Below are 13,974 nucleotides of genomic sequence, written 5' to 3'. Positions count from 1 at the left end.
ATTTTATATCTCTCTCTCTATCTTTATTCTGAAGCCCCGGCGGTGGGCGGGGGGGCGGCGCCGCGCGGGCGGGGACCCCTCCGCGCCGCTCGGCTCCGGGCGCAGGGGCGGCGGGCAGGGCGGCGGCGGCGGCGGCGCGGGAGGACGTGCGGCCGCCGCTCAAACGCCTCCTCCCCTCGCTAGGGCTGCTGCGAGCGGCATTGCGGCGCAGGGGCTGCTGACGGGGACATCACGGCCCGGCGGCCGTGGCCATCATCCCGTGAAAAAGAAGGGGAAAAAAAAGGAGAGGGAAGAGCAAGAGAGAACCCCCTCCCCCCGCGCTGCAGATGGCCTCCCCGGCACCTTCGGCTCACACCCACCCGAGCCAATCCCCGGCGGGCCGGTCCCCTTTGAGCGCCTGGCGCCTCCCCCGGGCGGGGGGACCGGCGGAGGCTCCCAGCACCCGCCTCCCACCGGCTCCCCGCTCGCCCGCGGCGGCGCAGCGCGCCCGGGCTCTTTGTTCGGCGCCGCCGCGGCCGGGCCCTGCCGCAGCCCTCGCGCCGTCTCCGCGCCGAGCCGCCGGCTGCCGCCGGAATCGTCCCGCTCCGCAGCGCCGCCGCCCGGCCGCCCGCTAGCCCGCGGGGCCTCTCGCTGCGGCAGTGCGTCCCGGGGCTAGTGCCGGGGGTCAGCGCTGCTGCGGCACCGTTATACGTGGTACACTTGTGCGAGAGTGTGCTTAGACTGAAACGCATCGTTGTGTGTGAATTTGTGGTGCAGATAGGTATGTATACACTCCTAAACACACAGTCTCACCTGTAAAGCACACAAAAGTGACGCGACTCAATATACCTATTCTGTCTGTGATCTTAACCTATGCATAACACGCATATCAGACATTTTAAGTTTACCTATAGAAACAGATAGATTTTCATGGTTTTCAAATGGTATAGGTGCATATGTGTCCATGCATTTCTCTGTGTGTGCCCGCTCCTGCACTTCTTGTGTGGCACAGGTTGCCCAGACAGGTTGCAGAGTCTCCTCTAGAGATACTCAACATTCCACAGCACTTTTTTCCATCCAACGCATCCCCTTCCCTAGGTGTTCTCATCCCCGTTTTCTATGGTTTTGAAGAGTTGCCACTACTGCACTTACGTAAAGAAGTCCAAAGGAAACCATCTGGACGCTTTGAAAGGTGCCATGGGACATAATATGTTTTCATCAAAAACTGAGTAATTGACCTGCTTTCATAGTAATGCTGGAGTCTGCCCACATTTTTGGCCTCAAGTTGTGCCAGAGGAGGTTCAGGTTGGATATTAGGAACAATGTATTCTCAGAAGGAGTGGTGAGGCTGTGGCACAGCTGCCTAGGAAAGTGGTGGAGTCACCGTCCCTAGAGGTGTTCAGGAAACGTGTAGATGTGGCACTGAGGGACATGGTGAGCATGGAGGGGATGTGCGGATGATAGGACTAGATGATCTTGGAGGTCTTTTCCAATCTCAATGATTGTTTCCCTCTCTTTCTTCTTGCTGTTATTTAACCACTTGCTTTTACCAGTGAGTCCACATTCAGCAGGTAATAATTCACCATCAACAGATGGTGTGAAACACAGCTAATGTCTTTGCCAGGTTTTCTAAATGACAGATCTGTCTGATAAACCACAGGTTAGATAATCTTGCTGTTTTTAAGATCAAGAAGAAGCAGAATTATATTTGCTTTTCAAGTATGGCATTATTAAGGGCTCTAAATCAGTAAGATTGCAGTCTGCATTTTGGTGACTATATGACTGGAGCAGTATGTGCAGGGGGAGGGCAGGAGGACATGGCTGTTCTGTCTGCCTGCAGCTGGAGCAGGCATGGTGGTGTGGCAGGACAGGTCAAGGTGAGACAGGTCAGGATAGGATGGATCGGGACAGTCCTGGTGGGCAGCTGTGCAGAGCAGGATGCTCAGCAGCCATCCCTGCCCAAGTATCTTGTGCCAGTCGAGACAGTGGGGCACATATGTTGAGCTGAAGCAGAATGCCAATTAGCAACTGGAGGGAACCTTTGTGTAGGCTTCGTTAATGTTTCAGACTGAAAGGTCACTGTGTGGTGTTCTGTGATAGTTGGCAGTAGGAGCTGTGGTCATCAATTTAACATGATGAAGGTTATTTACCTTCCTCATGTGACTGCTGAGTTATCTATCCGGTGGTCTGCAAAAGGAGACCTGAGCCAAGCAGCAGCTCTGTGGCTTGTTGCCACCTGAGTTGTAAAGCAGCACAAGATGGATGGTGGAGGCGATGAGAAAGCTGTTGGGTTGGTGTGAGGGCATCATAGGTGTGCCCTGACAAATGGGGCTATGCTGTGACACAGAGCTGCAGTGACATCTGGTTCAGACTGTGCACTGCTGCCTATAGGGTAAAAATGTTGTTGTGATGTAGCAAACTCTTCTTTTTCAGCCCTAGGCTTCCTCAGTGAGGGAATTAGTTGGTTAGTCCAGGATGGAATATTGATGGCTGCAACTCTAGGAAAACCATAATGTCTTGAGGAAAACCAGAATAAAACAGCTTGACAGTGGGGATCCTTCTATGTTGATTAGGCAGTCCTTATCTACATCATCAGTGGCTCAAGAAAGCTCTTAACAGATTTTGGTCTGAGATCTCTATGGAATCCTCACCAATTCTTACCCCATCGTCTCCTACACACTATATCCTGCAGTGCATCAGGCCCAGCACAGCCAGGCGAGCAAGGGAAGGGGCTGTCCCACTCTGCTCTGTGCTAATGCATTCTCACCTTGAGTTCGGGTGCCACAATGTAAGAAGGACATAGAACTATGAAAGAGTATACAAAGGAGGGCCACAAAGATGGTGAAGGGTCTGAAAGTAAGACATATGAGGAGCAGCTGAGGTACGATGGTTTCCTCAGCTCAGAGCAGAGTAGCTGGGGGAAGGCCTGTTGGTGGCTGCAGCTCCTCACAGGGTGTGCAGGGCAGTGCTGAGCTCTGCTCTGTGTGATGGGGACAGGGCCCGAGGGAACGATGGAGCTGCATCGGGGAGGGGCAGCTGGGGATGAGGGAAAGATTCTTCATCAGAGTGCGGTGAACATAGAACAGATTCCTCAGGGCAGTGAGCATGGTCCCAAGCTGATGGAGTTCAAGGAGCGTTAGGACAATGCTGGCAGACATAGGGTTTGAGCTTTGGGTAGTTCTTTACGGAGCCACAATGATGCTTATGGGTCTGTTCCAACTCAGGATGTTCAATGATTGTTCTCTTGATTCCAACCCCTGCAATTCTGAGATTCTATGTGATTTGATGATTTAGCCATATTCATTGTCATACTTCCTTATTAGTTTCCCAGGTATAGAAGTCAAACTGAACTGCTCTGCAATCTCCAACACTGTCTTTTTTATTTTTTGGAGCAGAACTAGTTGCTTCTCTAATGCTACAAAACATTGATTGACATCTGGCAGATATGTCACTTGCATATTTACCTGGAGTTGATTTCAAGCCCAGCCATTGTGCACTGATTAGTGAAACTAGACAGCGTTCAAAGCTCACATCTAGCAGCAGCCCTCAGCCTCACAGGGAGCACACTGGTGCTGCTGAAGGACATCTCAGGCTCTCTTAGGATGCTTACAAGAACAAAATGCACACTGTCTTAGGAGAATTAGAAGATCTGGTCTTATTTAGTATAGTCCGGAAAGGACTGAATGGGGGTGTGACACTGTATAAATGTATTTGAGAAGTAAATGTCAGAGAGGGATATTGACTTCATCACATGATCAAATGGCTGCACCGTGACTAATCCTGAATACATTTGGACTGGAAATCTAAAGGCTTTCAGCTATCTGATGAATGAAGGACTAGAATACTCTCCCAAGTTTTGGAAGCAGTAGCCTTTACTCCTGTGGGATAGAGCCTGAGAAGCCTACAGACATCACTGTATAACAGAATAGAATAGGAGAATGCTCAGAGAGAGAAAACGAGGCTTAAATTATCAGTCTCTTGGCATCTGATGTGCCAGCATCTCCAAGTGGGTAAGAAAAGAGATTAGATCACCGTTGATTCACATTTCACTAACAATAAATTCCATGCCTCAGGGTTTCCAATGGAGTTGGAAACTATATATATGGGTATATGTATACGTATATATATATATATATATCTATATATATATCCATTTTTTGTCTTCTGCTGGTCTTTTCAAGTTCTTCTGCAGATCTGCAAACAGATTGTTATAGGTGGCATTAAAATCCTAAGGCTTGCATACTCTGCTGATATCCTCAGGATTAAGTCAGCTTCTAGATCTGGAACTCTTTTAGAGTTATTTACCTAGACCAACTTGCAGGTGCCATTGATTTCCTTTACAGCATGGAACATGATCTCCTTCTCGGAACCAACTGAAGTTTTATTTATCAAATTCTTTGCAAATCTGAAAACACTTTTTTTTTTTTCTTCCAGCAAGCAAACTGTTTATTCATCTTCTCTTCTATGATTCTCATTCTTTCTTTGCACAACTCAGCAATGTCAGTGAGCACCTTTGAGTATTTATCTGCCTTCTTTCATCCTCTAAAGTGACAATGTCTGATACTGATGATGCCTTTTCTTTGACTCTAGTCAATCCTCAGGATTTCTTTAAATCTAACCACTTTCACTTGTCTTCCTCTTTACAGCATACAGCTATAAGAAAGGTCAGTAGGAAAGCATTTATGGGTAATGAACTATTCCTCTTATTTCCAAAGGGCTTAGAAAATGCTTCGATCAGCATTGTCATCATGCTTTAGCTTCATGTTTCACAAACTGCCAATTATAACTCCCAAACTACTCTGCAAAAAAGTTCATAGGGGGTGACAAAGGATTAGAAAGAAATAGTTAGGTTGAAAGATTACTGGCAGTGACTCAATTCCTCAAAAGTGAGAAGCATGTATTTACATAGCCTGTCATTTACTGTCCTCAGGAACTGTGATCTTGCTGAACATGCTGATCCTGGAGAAGCTGCTGCTGCCACCAGCTGGTAGATCACCGGTCCTTGGTTGGAGAGATGTCCCAGGAAGACAGACAGGCCATGAAAAAACTAACATCTACAGAAAGGTAAAGAGACGTTGCTTTTGTCCCACTTATGGTGTTGGTGCAGAGGAGTGGTTCTTTTCCTGCCCAGACCATTTGCCTAAAGATGCACACAGAGATCTTGAATTATCAAAAGCGTACTGGGATGTCATTAGCATGCCAACATGTGGAGACTTCTCTCTGTTAGATTTAGCAACAATACACATTTTGTCTCCCAACATCCTCTACAGGAGAACAGTAGAAGTAAATTTATGCTGGAGTCCTGGAAGCATTCTCATTTACTAGCTGGGAATAGATCTGTCAAGAGCAGGATGTACTTCTTGCCGTACAGCTGTAGCCACAGAGTTGGATGATGGGTTAAACTGAACCTTCATCTACATGCATCCATTTCTACCAATCTTGACACAGGAATCATATTTTTTTGAATCTGAGCCAATGTGGCATTTGTATAGAAATCCAAAAGCATGAAAGCACGTGAAAACCAGATGCTTTATCCAGGTTTCTAGGTAAGAAATATGAGTTTATTTAAGCGTCTTGTGAGTTTGGGCCAAGGCCTTGTCCAAACCTGTGACACCTGTCACAGGCAAGGAGACTGTTAAGTTTGCCACCGTGGTTCTGGTGACAGAGAGAAGACAGCAGAAGGGCTGATGTCAAACCCATGGCAGCAGGGCCTTCAGCAGGCAGGGGACCAAATGATTCCTTAATAACCTTATCTTATTTCCATTTGTATAACAGCTAGTCTCTTCCTCTTCTCTCAGCCCCATTCTGGTACCAGGGACCCTTTTCTCTGTACAGTCAGCCTTGCCTGTTATAGCCCTCAGGACTCTCTGTGTCTCCTGCATCTTCATGCTCCTGGAAACAGTATGTGCCTGCTAAGATGGGCTCAAGCAGAGCTCAGCTCCCTTTCAAAAGTATCCTTGGAGAGAAGAGGATTGAGGAAGACATGAATTCCACAGGAAGACATGAATTCCACAGGAACCGTAGTGGACTATTACCCACACTGAACTTCCCAGCCAGCACCTCCATCTTTAGTCCATCTAAGAGCATGTGCTACTAAAGTTGCCATCCTAGAAAATGAAGGACTGAGTACTCCTGCAAATGGTGTTTTTGTAAGATGATAATGAAGATGCATGCAGTGTGACCTGAGGCAGGGCTTGTGGAGACACGCAGGGACATGAAGCTTTTTGGAGTAAGGGTTGGACTAACAAGCTGAGCAAGGCAAGTCTGATACAACCTCATCCATATAGTTTGTAAGAAGAGGGCCCTGGAGCAATCCCTTATGCCAGACTTGACTTGGCTTTCATCTCACATAAAGTGAGCCAGATCACTCTGAAATCAATTCTGGGAGCAACATGGCAGAGTAGGTGATCTGTTCCCTGAGACACTCCCAAGAAGACTTTTATTTGGCAATAGTACTGGTAGGGTTCCCCAAAGAACCTGTTCTGGCATAACTTAATGGTTGTGTCGATGATCTGGAGGTAAATATAAAATTGCATGTAAAGGAAAGAGCTCATAGGAAGGCTGGTGAAGTGACAAATAGTGTGAAGGCAGCCTAAATTGAATAGTCGGGTTTGTGAAATAAATGTATTTTAACATACATAATTTAAAAAGTCCTGTGAGCAAATTGTGCTAGTTTATTTAACTGAAGAATATATTTACTATAGTGGCAATCAGGAAAGGAAATTAGGATTCATAACATATCAGCAGATCAGCCCAAACTCCCAGTGGAATTTTACAGCAAAGGAGTTTTGCAGTCCTGCAGTATATTAACAGGAAAGGAGTGAGCAGCACAAGGCATGGGAGAACAGGGATCCATATCTCTGCAGAGACCAATACCAGATTTCAAGGTGCAGATCATCTTCCCTTTTCTGATGATATTGAAAAATTGGAAACGCTGCAGGAAAAGCTGAAAGTGATCCAAAAAAATTATGTAAAGAATTCCATTTGTTTAATTTATCATACAGAGAACAGAAAGATGATTAAATTATTTGATTAAAGCACAGAATACACAGAACAAAACTAACTGGATAATAAAGCATTTCTTCATTGGCTAGAAAAAGATGTGGAAAGAATAGATAGCTAGAAATTACAGTCTCACCCAGACAACTTCTATGAGTAAAACCTATTTTAAGACTGAATGCTGGACATAACCTACCTAGAGATGAGGCAGATTGTAGAAAGAGTGAAATAAGAACACACAAGAGTGTGGACAATGACTTTAAAATTGGAGAGTTATTGAATCCTCTGAAAAAAAAAATAAATAGCAAGAGTCTTTAGTTCAGTGCTTTTTGGGAAGGACTTTTGCAACTGCTGCCTGACCTTGCTGACAAAACATGGCAAGGTACACCAGAGAGTTGAGTGGCTATAACAGTGTCCAGGATATCCACACAACAGCATGGGGGGAAGAAGCTACATGTCAAACCTTTTGCCCCATTGTTTTGGAGTTCCCCAAAGCCTACTGCTGCCCACTGCTCACAGCTAATATACTGTGATGAGTTTGAAGCTGAGTAGTTCTGAAAGAGCATGGGAGATCTGGCAGTCTGAGTCTGAACTGGAGGTAACTTCTGAGCTGTTCTGGTGTTCACGAGACCCTTCATTTTTATCCATCTGGATCCTGTCATGCTTGCTGATTCCAGCCTCCCTGCAGGAAATACAGGCAGGCCCCATGATTACTTCCAGTGTGAACAGTGACTCTATACAATGTCGTGGACGTATGATTTACACATTTTTCACCACAGGAAAAAATCTTAAATGCTAAATATTTTTTCTGATTTTATGATTTGTTTCATTTTGAACCCCATAGGAGCACTAGTTCATTTTTTTCTCCCTTTTTTCTCATGCATCATGAATTATAGCACTTAGAAAAATGAAAAGTGTTGGGGCACAAACACAGATACACATGCATTCCACTGTGTTTAACACTTATAATAGTCCCCACTTAACTTTTTTTGGTCTGGACCAAGAAATGCTTTCAGGCACATTTTAGGAGCTAGAATGTAGATAAGGTCATTGCATACCAGCTGGTCTCAGTGCTGGAGGATGGTCCCAGTTCTACTTCATTTGCTAGCATACATTTGGTCTGGAATCTTGGTATATCCTACTGCATGGAATACTCCTGTGCCTTCTTTCCTCCTTCTCAGGTAATGAAGGAGACAGTTTTAAATCACATTAGTTAGTTTGTGTTTCAGGGAAGAAAACAAGAAAGAAAGAAAGAAGAAAGAATGCAAAAAAGAAGAAAGAGAAAGCATAAAAAGGCAAATCAGTCTTACTTATTGCTATTATGTAATGAATATTCTTATTGGAGGAGATAATATATGTATCTTTCTCAGACTTCTAGAAAAAAAAATCATGTAGAGGTACTTGATACATAATGAAAGTGACTCTGCATTTCAGAAGAATAGATCTTAACTTTGGTTTAAATGCCATGTGGTGGCAATCTGGATGCAATAGAAACCCAGTCTAATGAATAAGATTAATATTCCAGGGGAAGAGTCAGATATGAAAATAAGTTTCCCGTTCTGAAGCATATAAGTAAGTCTTTTGGTGTGTTTTGATGGCCTCCTTGGAGCTAGAGTTGTGAGGACACTCTCTCACCCGAAGTCCATTGGTATGTCCCACAGTGCTCAGTGATCTTTGGGTCAGGTCCACATTTACTAGATTTAGAAGAGCAAAATTACTGCATGAACAAACTCCTGATCCTGCCACTTCTTTGATAAATAAATATGGATTATTTCAGTAAGAATGGGATCAAGCCATGATGCATAACTGCACCATCCCACTAGTTCGTGGTAAGAAATGTATTATTACAAGTAATTAATGAGCACGTTGCTAAATACCTCATCTGCATGGAAACTATCATTACACCTCTTATTCAGCTGAATAACAAAAATATTCTGGGAAAATTGTTTATCACTTTATTTTTTACAGTAAGATATGAAAATATTGCACACTTTGGAATGAGTCCAAAACCATCTTAGATATAAATACCATCAACTTGATATATCAAGAACAGGAAAACAGCATTCTTTATGTTGCACACATCCACCTTTACTGCTTCTCTTTTGTTTATCACCTGGTGCAGTCAAAACAAGGAAGGTAGCTGGCTTATAAAATTGATTTTTAGGTAGGTGATGCCCCTGGTTAATTACATAAAATTTCAACATACATTTCTGGATCTGCAGAGACAGAATGAGAAAGGGATCCATGGATTAGATACATTCATGCAGAAGAAAACAGGAGCAAAGTGAGAAAGAAAGTGGAAAGACTGAAGGAGAAAAAAAAGATCTATAATTGGAACAAGTATTCTGTATTTATTTTATTTACTAATTCCATTTTATTGGCCAGTGGCAGAAAATCAGAGCTAGGAGGAGAATCACTGCTCCAGAGATGGACAAAAAGATGAATAATTTTTGTCTTTTTATATTTCTGAGAAAAAAATGGTGACAATATCTCTAATTAAACACTCCATTGTGCCATATTACACTAGAAAGGTCATTTGTATGGAGTATATCATCATACATGAAAATGGTGAATAGAGTTGTTTTTTTTTCAGACCCTGCACCTATAAAAACAGTTTCAAATCAACCTTGTTATGCTCTGCTTTGTAAAAAACCACCATGCAGTTTGCCTACATCCTACACAGCATGTCATTCTTGCAAAGTTCCAACATATGGGACAGCTAACAGTGACAACACAGATTCAGATAAAGGCTCAGCAGTAATCAGAAGCAAATGCTACAGAGTGAGGACATGACAAATAGGGATGAGAACACTCCTGAATGCTGTCTTGGACTTGGAATGCCTTCAGTTTGGGGGATTTCCTAAGCCAGACATAATTTATCTACCACTCTTCCAACACACTACCAAGCATTTGTTCCATTTCCCTTTCAAATCAATTAAGCTTTTGCTGTCTGTAGCATCAATTGGGAAATTATTCTCCAAGGCTGCTAAACTTTTCACGATGAAAATCACCTGTTCCTTTGGTGTATGTGTGCTTTGAGTTTGTGTTCTGTTGGCCTCACTGGGTCCTGGTTCTTGTGCTGGAAAAACAGTTTATCTTCCAGACACTCATGACGGTATAGATAGAGCAAAGCTTCTGTTAAAGACATCTTCATTGGGCTCTCACTCAAGTTGACAAGTCCCTGCCTATTCAGTTTTCTAGTACTGAAACCATGTCTTATTTACCATTCATACTGCCATTTCATCTTGGCAGCCCTTCTCTGGCTTCTTCCCAAGTCTACTCCTGGGAACCAGAACTGCACACAGTATTCAAGGTTGGGGGGTGAACTGTGAATTTATGCAGTGTCATAATGACATTTTCTACTTTGTCCTCAAATTCCTAACAATTCCTAACTCTCTGTACAACTTCTGATCACAGCTGAGCTGTAAGCTGATATTTTCACAGAACTTTCTTTTGCTGTCCCAGAGTGTTGATCTTGTGGAGCAAGAGGCCATCAGCCATGAGTCACCATCAGGTCATGAATTTACTTTTTTTTTTTGCTCTGTGTGTCATTTTACCTGAACTATTTGCATTTTTTCGGACATTTTTTTCACTGTTACCAAGCCTCTCCAGGTCTCCTTCTACACTTTCCTACAACCTGTACTCAACTTTACTCCTCAGACTAACCTCATAAACCAATTCTCTCATTCCACTGTATGATTTATTTTCTGGGTCATGGACGAGCACGTCAAATGGCACACATTTCAGCACAGGTCCCTCTAGAGTTCTTTTGGGAATCACCCATCCATGAAAGAATTAAATATTTGTTCCTACTCCGTTTTTCCTATTTGGCAATTACTTCTTCATTCATGCCAGGATTTCTCCTCTTATGCCATTCTTTTAGTTCCTTAGAAGACTTTTGTTAAGGAATTTGCCAAAAGCCAATTGGGAAATTCAAATAGATTGTATCAATTAGAGCTCTCTTATCCACATGCTTGCCGACCCCTTGAAAAATTCATTAGAATTTTACAAAAACGAGATTTTCTGTTGCATAATTTGTGCTACACATCCCAAATGGGTCACGCTGATCTACATGGCCTCTCATTCTATGCTTTATTACAAATTCTACTTAACTGCCCAGTACAGATGTCTGGCTTACAAGCCAGTAATTTCCTGCTCTCTCCGTGGAGATAAAGGTAGGTGTGCAATATGATTACTTAAATGATGAACCATGCAATTTTCTTTCTAAATCTTTCTGTCTCTGTATACCTTCTGATTCATTGATTAAGTGTCAGACTATCTGTCCATCTATCTTCTGTCTATGTATACCTCTCCTTGGAACACAAGATTCTGTTTTGCCTTTTTCCCCCTCAAATAGGAAAATACTCTCCAAGTTGTAGGGCAACAAGGAAGTTAGTAACTAGTTGTATATTTATAGCTCTTTTTAATCTTAAATCACTGTATGCACGTTTATCTAACAATATTCACTAATCTCAAATAACCAACCTAGTTAGTACTGCTTTAATATGAACTGGATATCCTTACATTTGATGGTTAAATTCTATTATTTCTTCCATTCAGATATTTTAACTGAGTTATAGTGGGTAACGGTCACAGAGCAGACTTCCCTCATCACAAGAAACTAAGTCATGTTTCCTCAACTCCGCAAAGAGGGAGGAGAGGAAGCTTTAGCAGTATCTCAAAGACCATTCTTGTTACAGGATTTAAAGCAAGCTAGCCTGCTCCATACTTCTACTGAATGTGTTTAAAGCACCCTTTCCCTTAAGCAAAGATGGATATCATGTTTGAATTCCAGCTTCTTGTGCCTGCGGAGCCACATCTGACACAACTAAATATATTTAGATTTTACTTCCAAATTCTTTCTCCTTTTTGCTCATATTCAGATTTAATCTGAAATACACCATGTTGGAATTTCTTCCCTTCCAAATACTAGAAAAAAACTACTCTTTTTCTCAAGGCAAGATTTCTCATGCAATCATTGCAAAGTACTCATGTTATAATCTCATAATTCTGGAACTTTCATTCTCCGGAGAACATTCTGCCAGTTATTAGGCAGAACAGCCAGCAACTGGTGATCAATAGGCAATGGATTTATTCATATGGTGAAAATACTTGACAGGACAAGAACTGACTAATTGCTTCTTGCAGTCTTGGATTGCTTTTACAATTTAGCATTTGCACACTGCCATATTTCCCTTAATATTTAGTGCTGTTTGCAATCACTCACTTTTCAATTTTGCGTCAGCATACTTAAAATTATAAGCTCTGAAACAGTGCTTTGTATTCAGCAAGGACTCAGCTTTATGCTGCTTAACTGGCACAGTAACTGAGCAAAAACCTGACCATTTTTGTTGTTTTCACTGATAGGATATAAGGAAGAAAAATTTAGCTAATAATTAGTCAATAAATGAGGTACTGCTGATTTTGATGGTTCTCACTGTTGAACAGAAATGGCTGCAAGTTATAACTACGAATGTCTAAAATACATTCTATTTGTTGACTGAATATCATATCCGTATTAGTTTTTAATCCAAATATCCATTCAAATAACACGGTGAATCAAAGCACCAGGTTCTTATCTGCTGTAGCCTGACAGCAAACTCCACTTAACTCAGCGGTAGTGTCAGACACAAAGGGCTGACTTCGGATTCTAACTGACATTACTTCTCAGATTCAGGTGAAAACAGGCATACTGGAAATAAGCTATTGATAAAACATACTGTTATTGTGATGTGCCAGGGGAATTTAGACATGTCAAATAATCTTCCCACAAGGAAAATCATAGCTGGTACTTTTAACAGAGACTGATATTTTGTCATTCTCCAGTTAAGCCCATCATGTTTTTTATTGCCAGGTGGACTTCTCTGTTACTTCTATTTCTTACACAGTTTAAAGAAACACATAATTTGGAGATCTTATACAGATGGGGAAGATAACGAGCCCTTCTCAGATGATCAGTCAATGGCTCCTCCATTGCTTTTCATGTGTTACATCAAACCTTTTCTTTCCACTGCTCAAAGAATGCTTAATTTCCACACAGAGCAAGATAGCCAGAGGAACTGAAAGATCCCAGCACCAGGATGACTGAAAAACCACAGTGAGAGTGTATTTGAGATTTGGATTTTAGTTTTATAGCAATGGAGAGGGCTGTATTTTGGAAGCTGGGCAGAAAGACTCTTTGAGGTCCAGATGCAGCTGTCACTTCAAGAAGGCTGAAGCAACAGTGACTGAGCAGGGAGCTTCCAGCCTGATCCCTTCTGAAGAGATGCTGGCAATTTTATCACATTGTTGCATCCCATCCCTCTGGGTCTACTGACAAATTCCTGGAAATGCTAAAAGAACAGTTCCAAAAGAACAGTTCTAAAAGAACAGCAAACAGAGCAGTGCTAAGGGCTGCGGAATGATCCATATTGCCAAACTCCAATTATCTGATGTTTATAAGAGGTGCTAAATATAATTTAGTATTGATTTACCTTTAGGGTAAAAAATACTCCTCATTATTTGCAGTTGTGTATTTGATAAATCTGCAGAGCCCAAAGCAAACACTGACTCGTGCAAATTAGCTTTTATAGATCTTATTTTTGTTCAGAATTCATTTTCCATCGGTTTTGAAGCTGGGAAGCACAGCACTTTCACAAAGGGGCAGCACCATTAAAGTGAGCCATCCGACAGGACACATCACCATGCTGCAGGAGTGTCCTGTGGCTCTGATGAAATGATGGTAAATGCCATGGAGCTGTATTTGTGGAGCACACAAAATTTCATGCAGACCTGAGGAAGCACTTCTTTGCTGTATGGGTGACAAGAGCAGTGGAACAGGTTGCCTAGAGAGGGTGTGGAGTTTCCTTCCCTGCAGATAGTCAAAACCCGCCTGGATCCCTCGAGCAACCCAGGGTAGGGAACCTGCTTTCGCAAGGGGTGGCCTTGATGATCTTCAGAAGTCCCTATAAACCCCGACAAGTCTGTGATTCTGTGTATAGGGGCCAATGCAGCGTT

This window comes from Tetrao urogallus, assembly GCF_951394365.1.
Source record: "Tetrao urogallus genome assembly, chromosome: 3".
NCBI classification, from domain to species: Eukaryota; Metazoa; Chordata; class Aves; order Galliformes; family Phasianidae; genus Tetrao; species Tetrao urogallus.
This window is presented reverse-complemented; position numbering follows the sequence as displayed.